We start from the raw sequence: 24,648 nt of genomic DNA on the forward strand, positions 1-24,648 counted from the left end.
TGTGTAAAATGCTTGGAGCAAACCTTGGTGCACAGTAAGTACTTAGTAAATTTTAGCTGTTATTATTATAACAATTTTCAGTATCTAACCACTTCATTCATGGAATATAATTTATCTCAAGCAGTAGCTAATTCCATTTACCTATCATGACACAGGCAGTTATTTACATGAGCAAAGATAAAAACTAGGAAAAGTTCATCCCAAAACATTTTGATGAGAAAGTAACATGTTACCTAAACTCTCTATGCACAAGTCATTACTTAATCCTCTAACTCCAAACTCACTTTAGTCTTGAATGGGAACTTTAGTTAATTTTAAAAGATTAATAAAAACTATTTTTTCTTTTTTTAAAAATTTCTTTATTGATTAAGTTATTACATATGTGTCCTTATTCTCCCATTACCACACCCCCCCCCATAAAAACTATTTTTTAAAAATTATTTTTTAGCCCTGACCGGTTTGGCTCAGTGGATGGAGCATCGGCCTGCGGACTGGAAGGTCCCGGGTTCGATTCCAGTCAGGGGCGTGTGCCTTGGTTGTGGGCATGTCCCCAATGAGGGGTGTGCGGGAGGCAGCTGGTCGGTGTTTCTCTCTCATCGATGTTTCTAGCTCTCTATCCCTCCCCCTTCCTCTCTGTGAGAAATCAATAAAATATATATATTTTTAAATTATTTTTTATTGTGTTTTCCAGTGCTGGGCTGCATGTGTAACTAAGACTTACCCATCACACCTCATTTAGGAAACTCCATCCTGTCCTTCCGTAATATGGCAAGAATTCAAAAAGTCCCTGTACCACTTGGAGAACCAAGGGAAATGTAAGCTGTGTGATCAGCTGTTAACAAGCAAAAGAGAACCAGGGTGTTGCCAGAGAGATAAAAAGTCCATTTTGTTTCAGGGGCCATTAATAATTTAGTTTTGTTCTAAGATTTTTCTTTGACATCAATTTCCATGGAAAGTGCCGAATTCTGGGAAGGTGGGTAACAGGCTAGATCCATTCCAGGCCAGTTATAAGGGAGGTGAAGTGTGGCTTAAGTATTTTTGTATGCCCTTCTGAGAACTTCTGTCCTTTTTTACACCACTCTTTCCTCCCCTTCCTTCTACCTACTCCTCAATCTGATACCCCATTACTCTATCATGACCCCAAATACTAATGCTGGCTTCTAGTTGCTCAGAATCTAGCATCACGTAGTCCATTATTTGAACATTGCCCACCTCCTCACCACAATTCCTTCCGCATCAACTGTCCATGCTGAAAATAACTTATTCTTTTACACCATATTATATCTCCACCAGGTCCTGATAAGTGCCTGCTACTCAATGCCTAAGTTCACTATGTAGTGAATGGCCAATACTGGTTTCCTAATATACCCCTGTAATATGTATTTTCTTATTACTAAGGTTGTCCAGAAGTGACAATGCCATAATTAAAGGACCAATTTCTCTAATAATGGAATTAGAGGAATTTTGGCATAGTAGTTGGGGAGAGATGTTTTTTCCTGTATTGTATCAAGAAATTTAATTTTATTACATTATGTTCTAAATTAAACATGTATTACTCACTGTGACTAGTTTTGTTGTTGTTGCTTTTTTTAATTGAAATTTAATTCACATATCATTAAGTTCACTATTTAAAGTGTATAATTCACATGATCTCACTCATATGTGGAATCTAATGAACAAAATAAACAGATGAATAATATAGATCCAGAGACATAGAAACATAGAACAGACTGTGGAATCTCAGAGGGAAGGCAGAGGAGGGTGGGTGGGTGGAAGAGATCAACCAAAGAACTTACATGCATATATGCATAATCCATGGACACAGACAATAGGGTGGTAAAGGTCTGGTGTGAGGGGGTGGTTGGCAGGCTAAAAGGGAGTCAATGGGGGAATAAGGAGAACATATGAAATACTTCCAACAACAAAGTTTTAATTTAAAAAAATAAAGTGTATAATTCAGTGGTTTTAAATATATATATTTATAAGGTTGTACAACTATCACCCCTATCAAATTTTTACAGAATGTTTTCATCATCCTAAACGGGAAAATATTTTTAAATAGGAAAATTTTTCAACATTATATCTCAGAACCTGGCCAGGGTGGCACAATGGTTGAGCATTGACCTATAAGCTAGGAGGTCATAGTTCGATTCCTGGTCGGGGCACATGCCTGGGTTGTGGGCTTGGTCCCCAGTGTGGGGTGTGTGAGAGGCAGCCGATCAATGATTCTCTTTCATCATTGGTGTTTCTGTCTCTCTCTCCCTCTCTGAAATCAATAAAAAAATATATTTTTTAAAAAGAGTATGCCTTAGAGAATATGCCTCCTTTTCCTCATAAGACTGTGCCTAGAAAAATAATTAGTTGGGATGCCCTTTAGAAGATTTAGAATTCTTTTGAATAAGAGAAATATTCAAGGCAATCACACAATAATACTTTCCTACAATAAAATTGATTATATCTACTAATTGAATTGATCAAATTCACAATTAAACTGATTACATTTATAAGAACACTGTGCTAATAAGTTACAAGTATTTTGCTCTACTAAACAAAAGCAAGCAGATGGGATAAGGGCAGAAGGGGGAAAACATATCTTTTCTTCACCAGTTTAAAGTAATTAGCATGTTCTGTATTTTCAGTTAGGGTGGTAGAAAAGGAAATTTGGGTTATATTATTTAGAATTCTCTTGTCTGCAAGCAGTAGAAACCAACCCTAGTTGAACTAAGAAGAGAGATGGAGATAAAGATAGGGGAAAAGGGATAGCGAGGGAGAGAGAGAGAGAGAGAGAGAAAGAGAAAATCTATATCTGGCCAACCGTTTGACCGGCCAACCGGTAACTATGACGTGCACTGAACACCAGGGGGCAGGTGCTCAATGTAGCAACTGCCGAACTGCGGTGACTTGGCAGGTGCAGTTCTCAGGTGATGCACCTGGAACCAGAGAGGAGGGAGTCTGATTCCAGGGTGCGTCACCTGAGAACCGCCCTCTCGGTATCCAGGACCCCTCGGGGGATGTTGGAGAGCCAGTTTCAGCCAAATCTCCTCAGGCCAGGCTGAGGGACCCCACTGGTACATGAATTCGTGCACTGAGCCTCTAGTGTGTTATAAAGATATAACAGGGACACAAGGCAGTGGACTGGAACTAGAGCCTGTAGCATCCTAATGAACCAAGGAAATAGTTTGTACAATTTCTCATTTGCCATCTTTATGTGCTGACCAGCTTTCTCTGTTTTCACATTGCAGAAAACCTGGCTTCCAAAACATCTCAAATTTTTATTAGCCTACAGGTCCAGCCACCTGGTGAGAGAGTTTTCCAATTCCCAAGGACTGGGAATGGCCCAGTTTTGGACAGTTGTCCACTGCAGAACCAATCTGTTGGTGATAATTTAGGTAAACTTCAGGGGTTAGAAGCTGGGAAAAGAGCTCACAGAAGAAGAGAAATTTGGGCAATCAAAGAGGTTGTCACTAGCAATTTTTGTGGTCTCTAAGTAGGATGATTTCTGTTTGAAATTCCTACAATTCCCTACTCTTCCTCCCACTAGCCTTGGGAAAATAAATATACCCACTGCCTTGTTTGAAAATGAATTATAGTCAATACTTTCAATGTCCAATGTCCTATTTCATGAAGAAAGCGGTGGCTCCTAATCATATGTAGTAGTAAAATAGACAATATAGAGTCCATTCAACTTAGCCTTTCAATGAACTGCAATGAAGACTGCCTAGAAAACAGCATTCAGGAGAAGATAACAAAGGCTCTGTTACTTAGTCTCAGATGTCCATGAGAGTTTTCCATCCCATCAATTAAATAGTGAAGAGCTATTGGGAGTTAAAGCCAAATGCTCCTATTACCCAGCTACAGGTTTGAAAGGAAATAGAAAACAGATTTTGCAAAATATATTATTTCTGAGGTTTTAGTAATAGAACTTGAAAATAGGCTTCTGTGATTGTCATAGTTTGTCTTAAAAAGGGTATTTGAAAACTCTATGAAAAACAAATGGCCAGTAAGAAATTTATAAGTGTGCAACCTCATTAATAAAAAATACAGCAAAAACCCTTGGTTTGGTCAGCAATTTGGCAATACAGTTAATAAAATGATTATTATTCATTGTTGATGCAGATGTGTTGAAATGGGCACTGCCAGGCTCTGCAGATGGGGTGAAAATTGGCACAAACTTTTAAAAGGCAAATTAGGCTGTCTGTATTAAGTATTTTGTTTGTTTTTTCCAAGTTTTTTTTAATAAGAAACTTATCCCCAGAACACACACACACACACACACACACACACACACACACAGACACATATATATACAAGTATGTTCATTATGACATTGTTTCAATAAACAAAGATCAAAGGGAAAAAATCAAAATATCAAGTATAAAATGATTAAATGGCTAAGTAAATTAAGGCTTAGCCACACAAGAGAATACTAGGCAACTGTGTGTGTGTGTGTGTGTGTGTGTGTGAATCCTTACCTGGGGATATTTTTCCATTGATTTTGAGAGAGGGTGGGAGGGGGCCTAGGGATTGAGCCTGCATGCAACTGAGGTACATGCCCTTGACCAGAATCAAACCCTCAACCCTTCAGTCTGGGCACTAACACTCTATCCACTGAGCCAGACCGGCTTGGGCCTATGCAACCACCACGCCTACTTTGGCTGATGCTCTGTTTGCTGAAACCTTCACTATCTGCCTGGCTGGAGTTCTCTTTTTTGGCTACTACTGGGTGAACCTCTCCAGTGTTCCTTATGTCTGGGCAATTCCCTATTCTCCTGATTGTCATGATCACCTAACTAAATAATTGGCTTTCAGATATAAATAAGGGGCTTTTCAGATTTATACCACCAATTCCTTATAAGAGTTTCCTTGATTATGGAGACTTGAAGCTTATCAATAATTGGCTGGGCTATCTTTATCTACACTCTCAATGTTTCCAGTGGTTACTAGCATCATTGTCATTCTGGTGTGTGTACTTGATATAAAAGCTTGGTGTATATCTTTTGACTCATTCTTCATTCTTCCCTCATAGTCTGAATGTTTTTTTCTTTCCAGGGCCTTGAGAATCTTCCTGTGCTTGATATTTCTGATTTTTATAATCTTTTGCTATACAGCCCCACTCTCATTGTTTTTAATACAATATATTTCTGTTTTCTTTTATGTTAAATTCTTCAAATAATTTCCCTTAAGCACTGTTTTCATCATGGCTTTTCCCTTTCAGAGTTCTACAGTGGCATTTGGTATGCTTAATCATAACAGTTAAAAACCCTCCAGCTAAATCAAGACTGCTCATTTTCTCCCTTCTTTACATGCTTTACCAAGCTTATTTTATACTAAAAGCCTGGTGCACAAAATTCATGCATGGGGGGGGTCCCCTCAGCCCAGCCTGCACCCTCTCCAATCCAGGGCTCCTCAGGGGGATGTCCAACTGCCGGTATAGGACCAATCCTGGGGATCTCACAATCCGGGACCACTGGCTCCTAACTGCTCACCTGCCTGCCTGCCTGATCGCCCCTAACTGCTCCCCCCCCCCCCTGCCAGCCTGATCACCCCTAACTGCCCCCCTGCTGGCCTGGTTGCCACCAACTGCTCCCCCCTGCCAGCCTGGTCGCCCCACACAGCCTGCTGTTCAGTCGTTTGGTCGTCCCTCACTAACCCTCCTGCCAGCCTGGTCGCCCCACACAGCCTGCTGTTGAGTCATTTGGTCGTCCCTCACTAAACCCCTTGCCAGCCTTGTTGCCCCAAGCAGCCTGCTGGTTGTTACTGTTACTGTGACAGCGTCCTGGACAATTTGCATATTCTTCTAGTATTAGATAGACTAGAGGCCCGGTGCATGAAATTCGTGCATGGAGCGGGGTGTCCCTCAGCCCAGCCTGCATGCTCTCCAATCTGGGACCACTAAATGGGCTGTCAGACATCCCTCTCGCAATCCAGGACTGCTGGCTCCCAACCACTTGCCTGCCTGCGTGCCTGATTGCCCCTAACCACTCCCTTGCAGCCTACTTGACGCCTAACTGCTCCCCTGCCGGCCCAATTGCCCCTAACTGCCCTCTCCTGCTGGCCCAGTCACCCCTAACTTTCCTCCCTTGCCAGCCTGATCAACACCTAACTGCTCCCCTGCCATCCTGATTGCCCCTAACTACCCTCCCTGCTGGCCTGGTCACCCTTAACTGCCCTCCCCTGCAGGCCTGGTCCCTCCCAACTGCCCTCCCCTGCTGGCCTGATTGTCCACAACTGCCCTCCCCTGCTGGCCATCTTGTGGTGTCCATCTTGTGTCCACATGGGGGTGGCCATCTTTGACCACATGGGGACGGCCATCTTGTGTTGGAGTGATGGTCAATTTGCATATTGCCTCTTTATTAGATAGGATTACTTTCTATCCCAGTTCCTCTACTTCATCCAAAACTACCTGCTTTCTTTCTCCTGTACTAATACCCAAGCATTGCTCAAGGAAAGATCAACTACATTAGCCACCTCTGCCTGAGCCATTGTGTGTGTGTGTGTGTGTGTGTGTGTGTGTGTGTGTGTGTGTGTGTGTTGGGGGTGAGGGCAGAAATTGGAGTCAGCAGTCATGGATTTGCATCCCAGCTGTGCCATTCACAGAGGTGACCTTGTTGAAGCCACTCCTTTGAGCTGCCTACCCACTTATAAAACCAACATTACTAGCCCTAGACTTCTTATTGTGAAACCCCTAAGATAATGCACAAGAAGGTGTTTTATAAACTGCTCGGCAATGTGCGATAATAAGGGAGCTCAGTGACATGGACAGTTACATATCCAGAAAGCTGCTGCAATCTCCCCTCCATGTGATCTGATTTTGACAGAAGAAACATCTATCAACTAATTTTCTATTTATTTATTTACTAGAGGCCTGGTGCACGAAATTCATGCATGGGGGTATGTGTGTCCCTCAGCCCAGCCTGCACCCTCTCACAATCTGGGACTGCTGGCTCCCAACTGCTCACCTGCCTGCCTGCCCGATTGCCCCTAACGGCTTCTGCCTGCCAGCCTGATCACCCCTTAACCACTCCCCTGCCAGCCTGATTGATGTCTAACTGCTCCCCTGCTGGCCCAATTGCCCCTAACTGCCCTCCCCTGCAGGCCTGGTCTCCCCTAACTGCCTTCCCCTGCTGGTCTGCTCAACTGCCCTCCCCTGCCAGCCTGGTCCCTCCCAACTGCCCTCCCCTGCCAGCCATCTTGTGTACACATGGGGGTAGCCATCTTTGACTACATGGGGGCGGACATCTTGTGTGTTTGAGGGATGGTCAGTTTGCATATTACTCTTTTATTAGATAAGATTTGTGTATGTATGTATTTATTTATTTTAAGCAAGAGTGGGAGGGGGAGAGAGAAGTAATTGTTCCACTTATTTATGCATTCATTGGTTGCTTCTTGTATGTGTCCTGACTGGAGATTGAACTCCCAACCTTGATGTATTGGGACAATGCTCTAATCAACTGAGCTACCCAACTAGGGCTGAAATAATTTTCTAATTTAAATATTTTAAAGACACACACACACACACACACACACACACACACACACACACACACAATGCCTCTTGAATAAAACATCTGATTTGCAGATGTCACTCTGCTTGGTCCCTGCCTTTTACTTGAGAATCTGTTCTCTGCTTAGCATCTTGGTTCATCATGACAAGTAATGTTGGCTCCTTAAAAGTTGGCAAGCAAAACTCTTGTCTCTGAGGATATTTAAATCTTTCTTGGCTCATGGTCATTTCCTCTTGGGTGTTGAAATGAAACGATGCCTTCCAGCTTTTCTGAAATAGAGCTGTAAGAAAGACTCATGATGTTCTCACTTGACAAAAAGATCTTCATAAATCACAGATGCAATGGGTTGTGGTCATGGTGAGCAGCTCTTCAAGATCCCTCAGATCTTCTGCTTTAGTTTTAGATTCTAATTATTTAGATTATTTTTCTACCTCTCCTGTCCTTTTCTTTCTTAGTGTTAATTAACTGAGGATATTTCCCTGACATTTTCTTCTCTGTTATTTTCCCAACGCTTAAAATTTTTTTCCTGGTAGTTCTGACAGACCATCTGTCAAAATTTTGCTGGTTTCACTGCAGTTCCATGCTGTTTCTCGCTCTCTCTCTCTCTTTCTTTTTATAATACACAAATAAATTCTCATTGCAAATGGTCCAAACAATACAGAAGTTTATAGAGCAATATATTAGAGTTCCTATTCACCCAATTCTCATTCCCAATTTCTTTTCAAAGGGAACCAGCACTGTTACAGTTTTATGGGTATCTGTATTAGGGTTCTCCAGAGAAACCGGACCAATAGATTATATATATAAATTAGGAACTGGCTTACATGGTTATTGAGGCCAAGAACCTCAATAACGATCTGCCATCTGCAAGCCAGAGAACCAGGAAAGCTGGTGGTTTAATTCAGTCCAAGACTGAAGGCCTGAGAATGTGGGAGGATGATTGTGTAAGTCCCAGCCTGAGTCCAAAAGCCCAAGAACCAGGAGCGCTGATGCCTGAGGGCAGAAGATAAATGTCCCAGCTCAAACAGAGACCACATTCATCCTTCCTCCACCTTTTTGTCTTATTTGGATCCTCAATGGATTGGATGATGCCCATTCTTATTGGTAAGGGTGATCTGCTTAACTCAGTCTCCCAATACAGATGCCAATCTCTTCCAAACACGTCCAGAAATAATCTTTTATTAGCTATCTGAGTATCTCTTAGCCCAGTCAAACTGACAGAACAGGAACGTAAATCTAAATAAAAGATAAGGAGGGGGGAAAAGTTAAATATAATGTAAATCCAAAATAGATCCGTTTTCTTAAGGAGACAAAATTTAACAATTAAGTCAAATAAGTAAATTTAGGAATTGATGATAGAGTGAGGACTTAAATTGTGGGGTAAAACTGACAGTAAAACATACAGTATAAGCATTAATATAAGTAATGTTTTAGAAATCAACATACTTAAATATTGAGAAAAAAATAGTGAGGAAAAAAAAAAGCCAGCATCACTGTAGAGAAGGAACTCTGACCCATTAGATGCACTGTGCGTTTTCTGAGTCCACCTAGAACTGCTTTCCTGGAGCCCCCGGGGAGCTGATCTGGGTAGCCTATTGGGCCAACCCCGGGGGGAACTGGTATGGAGAGGTGGAAGGAAAGCCAGCATTACTGTGTAGCTATCAGAGTTCAAAACTGCAGAAAGACAGAAAAGAGAGTATCTAGTTTTGAATATGTGAACTTAATAAAATCAGAAACACAAAAATGTTTGTTTTATAAGCCTGGCTGCTGTATATTGATATTTCCATACTATTTAGTAGTCTCATGGAATTAGTGGCCCTGTTACCCAATTATCATTACAATGATCCTACAAATATTAAGACTGAGATCAATTTGATTCAGTCTCTTCACGTAGTTCTACCAATTGTTTTCATTTTCATAACGAGTGTCACCCACAAATTATCACATGAATATTAAATACCTAAGTGCTGAGCAATTACTTACGAACAACTGGTGAATAAAATGCACACTTAAAACCAATCAGTGTAAATTAGTAACCATATTGTATTTTAGAAAAAAATATTTTCCCCTCAAAGTTATTTTGGGGGTTTTGGTTTATCTGAACAATGTCCTAAGCCCTCCATTCTGCTTGTACGTGTGGTCTGAGGCTGATTATTATTCTTATTATTTTTAAACTCACTTTATTTATTTCAGAGAGTAAGGGAGAGGGAGAGAGAGATAGAAACTTCAATGATGAGAGAGAATCATTGATTGGCTGCCTCCTGCACAGCCCCCACTGGGGATCGAGCCCGCGACCTGGCATGTGCCCTGACCAGGGCAACGCTCAATCACTGAGTCACGCCAGCCAGGCTGAGGCAGATTATTGAAAGCACAGTGAAGAGTAGGCTTCATTGCAATTTGTAGGATCTGTTCTCCCTTGAAGGAATGCCAGCCAAACATAATTGCTCCAATTCACTGGACTCTGGCTGGATTTCTTGCATAAAAAATAATAACAGAAGGCAATTAAACACATGAACAGACTGAGTAAAATTGCAGTGTGTTAACCCTGAAAGAGAACACACCTAAATGCCACTCTCGTGATTGTACTATTTCAGAACATGTCTGCTCTCAAAAAATGTTGCAGATGTACGTCTTGAAGGAAATCTGGCTTCATTTCATGAACATATATAAATTGTCTATGTATAAATTCCAACAACACATTCATGAAATTGAAGCTTCTTTTCATTCTTCTCCTCCCAACTAAGATATTTTTCCTTTTGTATTATTCTTGATTATTGTTCACCAAGTAAACCCAACAGAGATTTTGCCATTTTTTAAAGTGAACATATCAAGATTTTATTGTCATTTAATAAAACAAAATATGAAGTTTAGAACTGGATCACTTGACCCTTTCTCTTCTTATCTCCTCCCAGTTCAAAATGCTTCCACCTCTTAATAGCCAGCTTTCTCTTAGGTCTGCAGTTGGGCTCAATGCATTCGAGACTCAGCACAATCTTCTTGGTAGTTTTAGCCTTTTTTTGGGGGGGGGAGGGGGGTGGATTGGCTTAGTCTGCCCACCATAGCCACTCTGCTTCCTGCCATAACACCGCTTTCCCTGGGCATACAGAGGATCCTTTCCCTTTTTGTCCTGTGTTGCTTTGTGGGGTTGATGCTTGCCACACTTCTTACAGAAAGTTCGGTGGGTTTTAGGAACGTTCACCATGTTTATGAGAGCGCTATTGGCAGGGAAAGCTTGCCATTTTTAATTACAACATAAACAACCCACGTGGCTTTAAAGCCAGGAAAATAACTTGCTCATGCATATTTTAACAACAGAGTCCCTGAACTCTAGTTGGTTGTATGAAAGAGGCTTAGTTCCTTGAAGGCTCAGAGGGACAGGGACCAGGCCCAAGTATTGTTGGGAAACTGGGCAGAAGCCAGACAGAACCATGTTTTCCAATGTATCCACAAACCCTACTTCTGTGTACCCCAGACCAGGTAGCTCTGTGCATATTCACTTCCAGACTCCCTTCAAACTTGTTTCTCTTAAAATGTAATTTTGGCCCAGCTGGTGTGACCTATGAACCAGGAGGTCATGGTTGGATTCTCAGTCAGGGCACAAGCCCCAGTTGTGTGCTTGGTCCCCAGTATAGGAGAGGGAGCATGCAGGAGGCAGTTGATCTGTGATCACTGATGTGTCTCTCTCTCTCTCTCCCCCTCTCTCTTCCTCTCTGAAATCAATAAAAATATATTTAAAAATGTAAGTTTGGTGACTAAATTTCTTACTTTTCCTGTACATCTATCTCTAAAACGGGAGTAAAGGTAAATGGAATATGTTTCCAATCTTCCACTTACGGAGATACAAAAGTAAAATACACTTATAGTTGCCCACTATTGGTCTACTTCATATGGGTTTCCTTTTATAAAACTGTTTTACTGGCCCGGCTGGTATGGTTTAGTGGTTGAGCTTTGACCTATGAACCAAGAGGTCACGGTTTGATTCCTGGTCAGGGCATATGCCTGGGTTGTGGGCTCAATCTCCAGTATGGGGTGTGCAAGAGGCAGCCAATCAATGATTCTCTCTCATTACTGATGTTTCTATCTCTCTCTCCTCTCCCTTCCTCTCTGAAATCAATAAAAAATGTATTTAAAAATAGTAAGAAAATAAAACTTTTATTAAACTGGTATATAATGTCAACAGTTCAGTAAAGATCTTAAAACACATATTTTACTTGGATCATTTGTAGAGTAATCATGTGCTTCAATGTGACTATCAAGATTGAAATAAATCTAGCCTTAAAAAAATTAGAATATTCTCTAATGGTTATATTTTTCTTTCCAGATATTTTCTATTTCTAGACAACATATACAGAAATTAAGTGGTAAGAACAGTAAAGAAGTAATGAGTTATTCTACATTTGGATTTTTTTTTTCTCCTTATAAAAGAGAGTATTGTTTCAGAGAAGAACTATGATCACCTAGAATTTGAACAACTGCTATAAATAGATGATCCAGAGCTACTTCTTTTGCCAAGGTAATGTGATTTCTCTTTTTCCCCTGGGCTAGTTTCATCCCAATTCTTTACTTTTTTCTTTTTGGTAAAAGTAGATCTTCTTATTGTGGGAACTCCTTCCTTTCTCCCTCCCCAGCCATCTTGGTGGCTGCTCTTGGTTGGGGGCTGTCTCCCACTTAAGGCAGGGAGATGGTGGCAGCAAAAAAGACAAAAAAGTCATGGGAGTTGATCAACTCTAGGCTCCAACTTGTTATGAAAAGTGGAAAGTAAGTGCTAGGGTACAAGCAGACTCTGAAGATGATCAGACAAAGTGAACCTGGTCATCCTCACCAACAATGTCCAGTCTTGAGGAAATCTGAAACAGAGTACTATGTCGGGTTGGCCAAGACCGGTGTCCATCACTACAGTGGTAAAGAGATTGAATTGGGCACAGCGTGTGGGAAATACTACAGAGTATGCACACTGATTATCATTGATCCAGGTGATTCTGATTTCATTAGAAGCATGCCAGAATAGACTGGTGTAAAGTAAATCATGCAAAGTTTTTTCTTTAATAAAACTGGCCAGAGCTTGGTTTAAAAAAAGAAAAAAAGTAGATATTCTTCTTCAGGCACTAAAACCCTCAGTTTGTTTTTATGAACTATCATAGACTTGATTTATGGAAATAATTCAAAAGATTGTATTAATATTTTTGATAGGGTAATGGGGAATGTTGCTCAGATATATGATGACAAATATTTTATTGATTTTTAAAAATAATTTTTCATTTACAGTTGACATACAATAGTATGTTAGTTTCAGGTGTCCACCCCAGACATTATAAAAAAAGTGATCATCCAGCCCAGCCCGTGTGGCTAAGTGGGTGAGCTCTGTCATGGTTTGATTCCCGGTCAGGGCACATGCCCGGGTTGCAGGCCCAATCCCCAGCAGGGGCGTGCATGAGGCAGCCAATGATGATTCTCTCTCATCATTGTTTCCATCTATCTCTCCCTCTAAACTGTAAGTTTAGACTAAAAAGTCTAAACTATATGTTTTGGTTTTCTTAATGAGGATCCAAAATTAGATTAAACACCTCTGACTCCTTTAATACCACTGCTTCCTTTTTCTTTTCTCCCCCACATCACCATCATACCCCATTTCATATCTATTTAACATTTATGATATGCCAAGAACTACATAAAAGACAAAATTTCTTCCCTTGAGATAGGAACTTAAAGTATCACCTTATGTTTATTGTGGGTGTTTGGGGAGCATTTTCTCTATTGCAGTTAAGTATTAGTAGGAAATACAGGAGCTGGTATCCACCCGAGTAGGGGACATTTTATGCATATAGTACACAAGCTGCTTGTGAACAAAATGGTGAGCAAGGGCCTTTCCTCCCACTGTCCGCAGTGCTGAACTTGAATTTGGTAAAACATTGGCAAAAATGGGAATCAGGTGTGGGTGGTGGGTGGGTGGGTGTGGGTGTGACAGGACCATGGCAAACAGATCAGACATCCGATGTTCAAGAGTGGGAAAGAAAAAAACAAAAACCTTCATAGCTGGCCTAGTACTGCCAACTGGGCCTTAGAGTTGATGGTACTTATAGCTAGGCCACAATGTTCTCCTGTTGAGTATATTAGTAAACAACCTCTTAGAGCACCAATATTTCATAAGGTCACCTTGTGCTCGTGGTTAAGTGAAACAAAAACAAGACCACTTTGCAACTGCATCCGAGCTCAACAAAAAACAAGGTCACTGTGAAATCGTAAAAATAATCAAATGATTTCCTAGCAGAGTAACTTCTGGTTCTTTACCAATTGCAGCCTTAGCCCCACTTCATTCCTCCAGTCTTCTAGATAAAAATAATTAAGATTCCTCATCATAGAATTGCTCTTACTTCCCAACAGCACCCGATCCATGGCAAATACCTGTTTTTTAGAACCCTCCCTAAAAATGTCTAACACAAACCAAATGCCCATAGAAAGTTCCTTCTAACTCTTTTTTTAAAAATATTTTTTTTATTTATTTCAGAGAGGAATAGAGAGGAAGAAATAGAAACATCAATGATGAGAGAGAATCATTGATCAGCTGCCTCCTGCACGCCCCCTACTGGGGATGGATCCTGAAACTGGGGCATGTGCCCTGAGTTGGGAATTGAACCAGGATGCTTTAATCCACAGGCCGACCCTCTATCCATTGAGCCAAACCAGCTATGGCCCTTCTAACTCTTTTTTAATGAGATGTCCCATAGTTTCTACATGGTGTGTGGTCTCCATGGCTGCAGTGAGTCCAGCCTAAACCCACATTTGTTTGACTTACAGATGTGTTACTGGTGGTCTGTGGCTGCAGTGCATCACCAATAAGCAGACCCAGTCTTAGAATTTCTTTTTTTTTTAATATATATATTTTATTGATTTTTACAGCGAGGAAGGGAGAGGGATAGAGAGCTCGAAACGTCGATGAGAGAGAAACATTGACCAGCTGCCTCCTGCACACCCCCTACTGGGGATGTGCCCGCAACCAAGGTACATGCCCTTGACCGGAATCGAACCTGGGACCTTCCAGTCCTCAGGCCGACGCTCTATCCACTGAGCCAAACCGGTTTCGGCCCAGTCTTAGAATTTCTATGTATTTTCTTTTCAAAATGAAACCACTGAGCCTGTTTTTTTAAATGAAGGTTCTTAGGCTCAATCCTGGGTGAGGCCCAGGATCTGCATTTTAACAAGCTCTCCGGGTGATTCTTATGTGCATGAAGGAGTGTAAAAATGTTCTGATATGTTTTCCACGCGTGCTGAAGAAGTCTGTCCAAGTAAAGCCAGAATGAGACTGAGCACTTTACCCCAAATCTGTACACATATCTTTGGGAGAAAACTTCCCAAACCTGCCAAGCTTAAAAATAGTTTTATATGCACGCCCATCCTCATTATTCTCAGATTCCAAATTTGTCAATTCGCCTATTCACTAAAATTTGTAACCCCCAAAGTCACTATCGGTGGTGCCTGCTGGCCCTTTGCAGTCATGCGCAGAGCCTCAAAATTTTGAGTCACCTGATGTTCTCGTTCCCAGCTGAGGTAAAGAAGAAGGCATCTTTCATTCTTGTTTGAGCTTTCACACTGTGATAGCCAGAGGATGGAATATATATTACCATTTTAACAATTTTAAGTGTACAATTCAATGGTATTAAGTACATTTACAATGTTCCACAATTCATTTTCAGACTTTTCATCATTCCAAACAATAACCCCTCATGCCCATCTGCCCCCAGTCCCTGGTAACCTCAAATTTACTGTCACTGATTTTGCCTATTCTAGGAACCTTATAAAAGTTAAATTATAAAATAGCTGTGCTTTTGTGTCTGGCTTATTTCACTCAGCATAGTATTTTCAAGTTCCATTCATGTTGTAGCATATATCAAAATTTCACCCCTTGTTCCAGATGAATACTATCCCATTGTATGTATATACCACATTTTGTTTATTTATTTACATGGAGATTTGGGTGGTTTATTCCTTTTGTCTATTGTCAGTAATACTATTATGAACATTTGCATACAATTATATTTTTGGGTTCCTATATTAAATTCTTTTGGGTATCTACCTAGGAGTGGAATTGCTGGGTAACTATGGTTATTCTAAGTTTAGTTTTTGAGGAACTGCCACTATATGAAAAATACCTTAAAATTTTTGCCCACTAAGAGTGAATACTGACACAACCCTTGAAGAGACATTTTATAACATTTTCTCCCTTTGGGGTATTTGTTAAAATAAATACTCTAGCAACCCTTTATTAGACTGATACTCAGGAATCTTATTCCTCTTTTTAAAAATACATATATTTTTATTGATTTCAGAGAGGAAGGGAGAGGAAGAGAGTTAAAAAACATCAATGATGAGAGAGAATAATTGATTGACTGCTTCCTGCACACCCTCTGCTGGGGATCGAGCCCGCAACCCCGGCATGTGCCCTGCCGGGGAATCGAACCATGACCTCCTGGTTCATAGGTGGACACTCAACCACTGAGTCACACCAGTTGGGTCTATCTCTCTTTTTTGGTTTAAGTTTAACTAATAGATTCCAAGTGTATTAGACAAGGACATGTCTATCCCTACATAATTTTATTCTGCTACTACTACCACTAATAATAGAAACATTAGTGGTATAGTAATATACTGTTAATAAAAAGCAAACATTTTCCATGTGTTATTTGTTTCTCAAAGATACCCAACTCTAACAACTATTAAATAATAAAACTCTTTAAAATGGTATTTCAGAAATAAAATCCAAGTTTCTCAGTGATATATGGCTGCATCTACAGTGATTACAGGTGAGGGCAAACACAGTGGTAGAATTTTCCTGTGTGAGAATTGAAATCAGTGGTACTGTACCCTATAGTACTATGATTTCCAAATTAGTCATGTTCATTAACACACCCTACTGGATTGGGAATTAAGTATTAAACACACACTTGTTTACATTTTCCTAAAAGATCCCTAAACCAGAGGCTGTCTGACCTGATCGCTGGAAGCAACATGACCCTTTCGACAGCAACATGGGTCTTGACTGGTGACTCACATGAGTTGATGTGGTCTTTCAGGGACTGCAGTGGGAATCAGGTGCCTCAGGATGGTCCTGGGGTCTGAGAACAGGACTGTAGCTTTTCCAAGAAGAGTATTGGAAGGTGCTTCCCACCCACCTGTCCACCTGCCAACCCGCTCCCAGCAGATTTGTCACTGCCCTGGTAGTAAGAGCAGAGAGACACAGAAAGTTGGCTGGATTTGTGCAAATGTGTTTAAAATATACCTTCTAAAATGTAAAGCCCTTTGTTAGCAAAAGGTAATAGGTCAGGAAAATGAAACTATCTAAAATTAAACTAGTACAGGTTTATGGTTGGTGGATGGGTACATTATAAATTCTAATTCTGCATTGGTCAGGAGATTTAGGGTGTTCTTTGTTCCTCTTACAGCAAGGCAAGTTTTTAACAAGGGTTTTCAAAATATCTAGGCTAATCTTTGGAAAGCGGGGGCAAAGGAGTAAATAATTGCTTCCTATCTTTGGCTTCAATAGTTTTCCCTTACATAATTCTGTTTTTCTTAAAAAAATAATTTAATTGCGATACAATACACATAATGAAATGAAACCATTTAGGGCTTACAAATCAATGTAATTCAGCACAATCACAGAGTTGTGCAACCTTCTCCACTATCTAATTTCAGAACACTTTCATCATCCTAAAGAGACCTTGTACCCATTAGTAGGCACTTCTCGCCCCTCACTTGCTCTAGTCCCTGGTAACTACTAATCTATTTTCTATCTCTAGATTTGCCTATTCTGTATATTTCATATAAATGGAATCATACAATATGTGGTCTTCTGTGAGTGCCTTCTTACATTTAGCATAATGCTATTTATGTTGTAGCATGCATCAGTACTTCATTTATTTTTATTTCTGAATAATATTCCATTGTATGGATATAACACATTTTGTTCATCTAGTTACTAAATGGTAAACATTTGAGTTGTTTCCAGTTTTTGTCTATTATGAATAATGCTATGGACATCTGTGTGGCCATGTGTTTCAATTATCGTGGGTATATATTTATGGTTTTAAATTTTAATGTAATTAAACTACTGGTTAAGCAAATTCATACAGACTATTTCACACTCTAGAGGTGAATTCACATGTGACAGTATTTTCATTCTATAACATACTAGTGACCTGGTGCATGGATTCATGCACATTGAAAGAAAATTAATTAGAAGAAATATTTTAATATCCCTATTCGCCCTTTCTCTATAATAGAAGTGTCAAAGATGAAAGAAAATTAGTAAAATGTATATGAAAATAATATATAAATCGGTTAATAAATTAACAATAACAACATGATATAACAACAACAAAGACATTATATAAAAACAACATTGATAAAAGCAATGACTGATAAATTGATTAAACTTATTCAAATATTTCCCTATATACCATATTAAGAGTAAAAACACTTTCAGAGTCCTTGACTAATTTCCCTTGTGATGAAGGGAAGGTGGAATCACCCAGCCGCGGGAGGAATCGGGCTCCCTCCTCTCTGGTTTCAGGGTGCATCACTCCAGAACCACTACTGCCAAATCACCGCAGCTCCTGCGTTGAGCATCTGCCCCCTGGTGGTCAGTGCACATCATAGGTACCAGCCAGTTGGATGGTCGGATGGTGAGACGGTCACTTAGCCTTTTAAATATATATAGATAATATCATAAATTAATTTACTTGGAAATTACTACCTGAAGTAGGACTACAAAATGGTAGCACTGTTAAGATTGTTTACAATCAAACTATAAATGCAGAAATAATCCTGTATATCTTAAATAGAATCCAAAGTACATTAAAAGACTGCTACTCCATGACCAAGTGGGATTTATTCCAGAAATGCAAATGTAGCTTATAGGTTTAAACAAACTAATAATATAATTCACCATATTAATAAATCAAAGGAGAGAAGCTATGACCATTTTGATTTATGTAAAAAATGCCTTTAATAAAATTTAACATCCATTTTCAATGAAAACACTTAGTAAAGTAGAATAAGATGAATATTTCTTTAAATCATTAAAGTCCAGAGTAAAATAGAGGTGCTGCTAATATATTTAAGTCAAGGAATCAAATAAGAGCTGAAATGGAGGAAACAAAAGTATCATTTTTGCAGGTGATTTAAAACTATATTACAAAATTAATAGCTGGTTTATATACAGAAAATGTCTAGTTATAAAATATACTGACAGGCAATACATCAATTTCAATGGCAGCAAAAGTGTAAATTACCTAAGAAAACTTGAACAAGCACATATAATACCTCAATAAAAAATAAATAAATAAAATAAAAGAATTTAAAAAAAAAAGAAAACTTGAACAAGCAAGGCTATATAAAGAAAATGGTCAGCCTTTATTGAGGTCTGACTCTAAATACAATGCTTTAATTACTATGCTGGAAATATTCATGCATATTAACTTATATAATAAAGATAGCACTTCAAGTAAGTGGTTTTAAAAAGAGATCATACTGCAAGGGTTTGGGACAACAGGTCAGTCATCTGGAAAAAAAACAAAATAGATCAGCCCTAGCCAGTTTGGCTCAGTGCATAGAGCATCGGCCCGTGGACTAAAGAGTCCAGGTTCAATTCCTGTCAAGGGCACGAACCTCTGTTGCAGGTTCAAGGCAACTAATCGATGTGTCTCTCTCACATCCATGTTTCTCTCTCTGCCTCTCCCCCTCTCTTCCACTCTCTCTAAAAATCAATGAAAAAAAGTATCCTCAGGTGAGAATTAACAAAAAATAAACTTAAAAAACAACAACAAACAGATCAAGATTTCAAATCCTTATATGTAAATACCTTCTAGATGGATAGCAGATATGAGTGTGATAGATGAAAAGTTGGAAGTATTAGAAAAAAAGAATAGATAATTATTTTTCCTTTGGGATATGGCAGGCCTTTTTATTTTTATTTTTTTAAAATATATTTTATTGATTTTTTACAGAGAGGAAGGGAGAGGGATAGCGAGTTAGAAACATCAATGAGAGAGAAACATTGATCAGCTGCCTCCTGCACACCCCCTACTGGGGATGTGCCCGAAACCAAGGTACATGTCTTTGACCAGAATCAAACCTGGGACCCTTCAGTCCGCAGGCCGACGCTCTATCCACTGAGCCAAACCAGTTAGGGCAAGCCTTTCTAAACTATGCCACAAAAATTCAGGAACCCAAAAGAATAAGATTTATAACTTTGACTTTTTAAACTTTTGTGTTGCAAACAACCAAACCAAAAAAAAAAAAAAAAAAATGAACTCACAACTCACACTATAAAGTAGAGAGCAAGACAGATGAGAAATTGGGAAAGTGTTTTGCAACAGGATGCATAATAAAGGGCTAATATTTGTAAATATATATATATATATGAAAACAAATGAAAGATTGCAAAAGAATATAAACAGAAAATTTACAAAAAGAATAAATTCAAAAAACCAATAAGCAATGAAGTTTAATCTTGTTAGAAATCAAAGACTGGCAAAAAAAAAAAAAGAAAGAAAGAAAGAAAGAAAGAAAGAAAGATCATTTTATGGTCCACTTGGCAATATTAAAAAGATTAATAAAATTCAGAGTTGGAGATGGTTTCAGGAAACAAATACGTTCATGTCCTATTTGTGGGAATGTAAATTGGTACAATATTTCTAGAGCATAGTTTGGCAATATGCATAAAATGACCCCAAACCCCACATATAGGGATTTATCCAAAAGAAATAAATGAATGTGAGAACAGATATAATTGAAGGATGCTCACTGTGGCTTTGTTTATAATAAAAAAATTCAGAAACAGCCTAGATAAGTAGATTATAGAGCATGGATTCAATGGAATATACTGTAGCCTGTAAAACACGTAGCTCTATATTGATGGGAATGGAAAGGTGTCTGGGAAAAATAATTGACTGTAAATAGCATGTTTCAGAATAGCATGTACAGTGTGATTTCATTTATGTAAAATTGCATTTGTCTACAAATGTGTACATGTGCATAGAGAAATGTCTGGAAGATGCTCACCACACTGTCAGATGTTTTCTCTGCAATAGGATTTTAGGAATATTTTCTTTTTTTTTTTTGTACTTTTCCATCACATGAGAATTTTGTTCATTATGAGTATATATCGTTTTAAAGAGTGTAATCTTGTTTTAAAATATTGACCCTAAATGCAGCTCCTTTTAGCATGGCAATACATGTATTATCAATCTGACAATGTGTCAAAGACATTTCTCTTCTAAAACACCCTCAGTCCTAATCTTGTTTTAAAATATTGACCCTAAATGCAGCTCCTTTTAGCATGGCAATACATGTATTATCAATCTGACAATGTGTCAAAGACATTTCTCTTCTAAAACACCCTCAGTCCTAATCTTGTTTTAAAATATTGACCCTAAATGCAGCTCCTTTTAGCATGGCAATACATGTATTAGCAATCTGACAATGTGTCAAAGACATTTCTCTTCTAAAACACCCTCAGTCCTAAGAAAAATGTAAAAAAAAGAGGAAATATTAGGAGGTATTTAGTACACTAGAAACAACGTGGTTCATAGAGTTGGATAACTCCATGCCCAACAATATGGCCTCAAATAGTTCACATAGCGTTCAGGCATCTCTTTAAAACATTCCAACAAAATATTATATTTATACTTAAAAGTTACATTCATTATTCAGAAACTTAAATCTCTTGGGTTTGACATATTCCATGGTAAAATATAGAAAAATGATATATCACAAGGCCAGGAAAAGCATCATTGTAAAGCACCACTGACTTGCTTAATGGAAACTTAAACATTTGCAGTCAGAGGCCAAAAAATAGTATCACAGCAAAGCCAAATATTTCACACCATTGCCAGAAAAGTATTTCTGGCAAAGAAACAAGCATTAGTAATTGAACTATCAAATATATTTCAAGAGGGTATTATGTTCCAGAGGGAATGGAATAGGTTTAGAAATAGATTTAATCTTCCACTCCCTGACCTGAAGATTTCTGAACACCAGCACCTATTAGGCAAGATCCCTAATATTGGAAGCAATAAATGCATGCTTTATATTTCTTATATATTTTCAAATATACTTATTAAGGAGTTTTTTTTTCATTTAATGATGGCAACAGGCATACACTGAAGAAAATTTTGTCTTAAACAAAATTTGTCTTAAACACTATCCTATATAATAAAGAACTAATATGCTAATTAGACCAAACAGCCGAACAACCTTCCAGATGTCCTTCCTGATGACCTTCTGGACCAAGCCAGGCTGTGAGGGCTGGCTGGGGCTGCAAGGACCGAGTCCCTTGCACGAATTTTGTGCATCGGGCCTCTAGTATACTATAATGAGTCAAACTTTATATTCTACTACAACTTGATTGAGAAATTTTAGATCCTGCTGTCTTGAATTCTGTTTGCAGTTGCAGCACTGTTACACTGTTTACTTTGGACAAACTTCTTTATTTCTAGAAGATTTGGTTAGTCCAGTTGAGAGGGAGGGAGGAAGGAAGAGAGAGAGAGAGAGAGAGAGAGAGAGAGAGAGAGCATTGCCTTACTCCACAGGGGCAGTAGGATCAATAAGATATTAATAAATTATTTCCCTTTTTCTTAATATTAAGAAAAAGGGAAATAAATACTACAGAGATGCTTATTACACATAAATAACTAAAAGCAAAAATATAGTTCCACAGATGAAAAGCATGTGTAAACTAATATTTTCTTTTTTTTAAAAAAATTAGTTTTTATTGGCAAAATGACATACTCCTTTCTAAATTTGGATCAGCTTCCGAAATTTTATCTTTTGGGCTTTCAATGGCGGAAAAATCTGATAGTTCCTTTGACATGAAGTTTTTCATCTGCATCACCTCCTCTGAGATGCATTCATCTTTTATGACACAACCACTTTCCTTATTTATAACTATGTTTGACTTCACTAAGTTCCTCTGGTTGCATTTCCAGAACTACTTCTTGAATGGAGGCAGTGCCAACTTCCCATGACCATTCACATCTTCTATAACTCCATTTATTCCAAATCCTGCAGGGTTGTTTTTTGTTTGTTCGGGGTTTTTTGTTTTTTTTTGGCACAATAGTAAGCCAAGACTGCCTGTCATTATTGGAAACTGGGTACAAATTTTACAGTAGCATCCTTACCTGAGCTTGCAGTTTCACCAGCTATTTTAAGGTTAATGAATTCATGCAGAATCTGAAATGATGAAACCAGCCGTTACTGGCAGTAAAATATTCTTTTTGTCTCCTTGTAATTACCATTTCCTTCCATGCAGCACTTCAATACTTTGGCCTGAATGCTAGTGAAACTGAATGGTGTTTGTTGATTACAGTCCTCAACCTAAAGTAGAAGTAAATACTCTATTTCAATCATAGATGGCTTTCTGTAACAAACTAAAAGATATTGAAGCCAATTTACCTTATTTTTTATATCGTTAGGCTTTTAAAATATGGTTCGTACTGTAGCTTCATGTAGGCCTAGCCCTTATCTCATCTTTGCTTTGCTATCACAATTTTCAAATCCAATCACATCCAATTTCATTTCCAGTATTGTCACTTTTTGTTTCTTTATTGCTGTCATCTTTGTTGATCAATTCTGTCTTTTGATTATCCATTTTTATAAAATGTCACATAGATTTATCACATTACATAAAGCTTTGGCTTTTTGATCAGATAAATCAGACAAATGTTTTCTAAGAAAATCACCCTTCAGTTTTTTTCTATATTTAAGACAGAAAGATATACTACCTCCCCTGCATATTCCAAGTCCTCTTCCAAGACCCGGGAATCTTTTTCCAACATCTCCAAGAATGTAATGCCTTAAGCTGAATCTTTTTGGCTGGAATCTGGACAAAGTAAACAGAAGGGGGAAAAGAAAGCAATCTTGCTTGGAAATGCTGTAATAATTCTTGTGAGTTTATTTCCTTCTTAATTCTCGTATTGTTTCAAAGCGTCTTGCAAAAAAAATGTTTGTTGAATTAAAAGTCTATGTAGTGTCTCTCACCTTAGAGGTCTCAGCCAGGGTCCCATCAGCGTGCCCCTGGATTCCCCTCAATGTGGAGCCCGTCTCTCCACTTCGCATTCTCAGCCTTGGCCTCACAAGAAGTGCAATGGCACCGGATTTAACCACCATGGATGAAAACAGTGGAAAAATAAGCCCAGTACAGCAAAATTCCCTAACCACTCTTGAACTGCTAATATTTTCAACTAGAGGCTCAATGCATGAAGATTCATGCAAGAATGGGCCTTCCTTCTCCTAGCTGCTGGCACTGCCTTCACTCCGCCCCGGAGCCACCTTTCCACCTTCCCACGCTGCCCAGAGTCCTGGAGCGGCTGGGGTGGTGCAGAATGCCTGCGTCATCACCATGGTGATGACACAGGTGCTCCACACCACCCCAGCCACTCAGCGCCCATGTATGCAAATTAACCCACCATCTTTGTTGAGTTAATTTGCATACTCACGCCTGATTGGCTGGTGGATGTCGCAAAGGTATGGTCAATTAGCAAGTTACTCTTTTATTAAGTAGATGATTCACATTCATAGATGAATTCTACCTCAGTGTCTTGCCAAGAAAGTTTAAAAAAACAACACAAAAACCTTTAGCTTTACAAACACCAAAGTTCCCAAGGTCAGGGGCATTTGCTATCTTGTTCCCTGGCATATGTCACCAGATTGGCTTAAAAAAAACCCTTATAAAAATTAAAAAAAAAAAAAAAGTTCCCAAGGTCAGAAAAGTGCTAACAGAAGATAAGCTTACCATATAGTTCCAATGTTATCCAACCTTATCCATTCGTCAATCCCTAATTTCTGAATCTATTTTTTTAAGTGATGTGCATAAGCAAATATAGTATAAAAGCTGAAATGCAGGTCCACATATTTTGGAAAAAGAATTGAAAATAGAAAACTAGTGAAATAGCTTTCAAAATTCTGTTTAGCACAATTCAAAATACAAGGATCATCGTGGGCTGCTCATTTTGATTACTTGCAGAACCTAAAGTGATACTGCAGAATTCTAGTACCAACTGTAGACCCTCATAGGAACCTGGACATTTTTTTCAGGCACCAATAAAGTCACTATTTGTAGCCCTAACTCTTAGAGTAATGCAATTTGGAA

At 38.9% G+C, this 24,648-nt stretch overlaps 2 pseudogenes across 2 annotated transcripts; one reads left to right on the top strand and one right to left on the bottom strand.

Annotated features, from left to right (window-relative positions):
* Positions 1–10,372: 10,372 nt before the first annotated feature.
* LOC307100116 (large ribosomal subunit protein eL42-like) lies at positions 10,373–10,721 on the bottom strand (annotated as a pseudogene). Its single transcript has one exon. The product of its transcript is annotated as a large ribosomal subunit protein eL42-like (transcript).
* A 1,465-nt stretch (positions 10,722–12,186) lies between these two features.
* Positions 12,187–12,513, top strand: LOC307100574 (large ribosomal subunit protein eL30-like; annotated as a pseudogene). The gene has a single exon. The product of its transcript is annotated as a large ribosomal subunit protein eL30-like (transcript).
* Positions 12,514–24,648: the final 12,135 nt, after the last annotated feature.

This window comes from Cnephaeus nilssonii (assembly GCF_951640355.1).
Source record: "Cnephaeus nilssonii genome assembly, chromosome: 5".
Classification (NCBI taxonomy): domain Eukaryota; kingdom Metazoa; phylum Chordata; class Mammalia; order Chiroptera; family Vespertilionidae; genus Cnephaeus; species Cnephaeus nilssonii.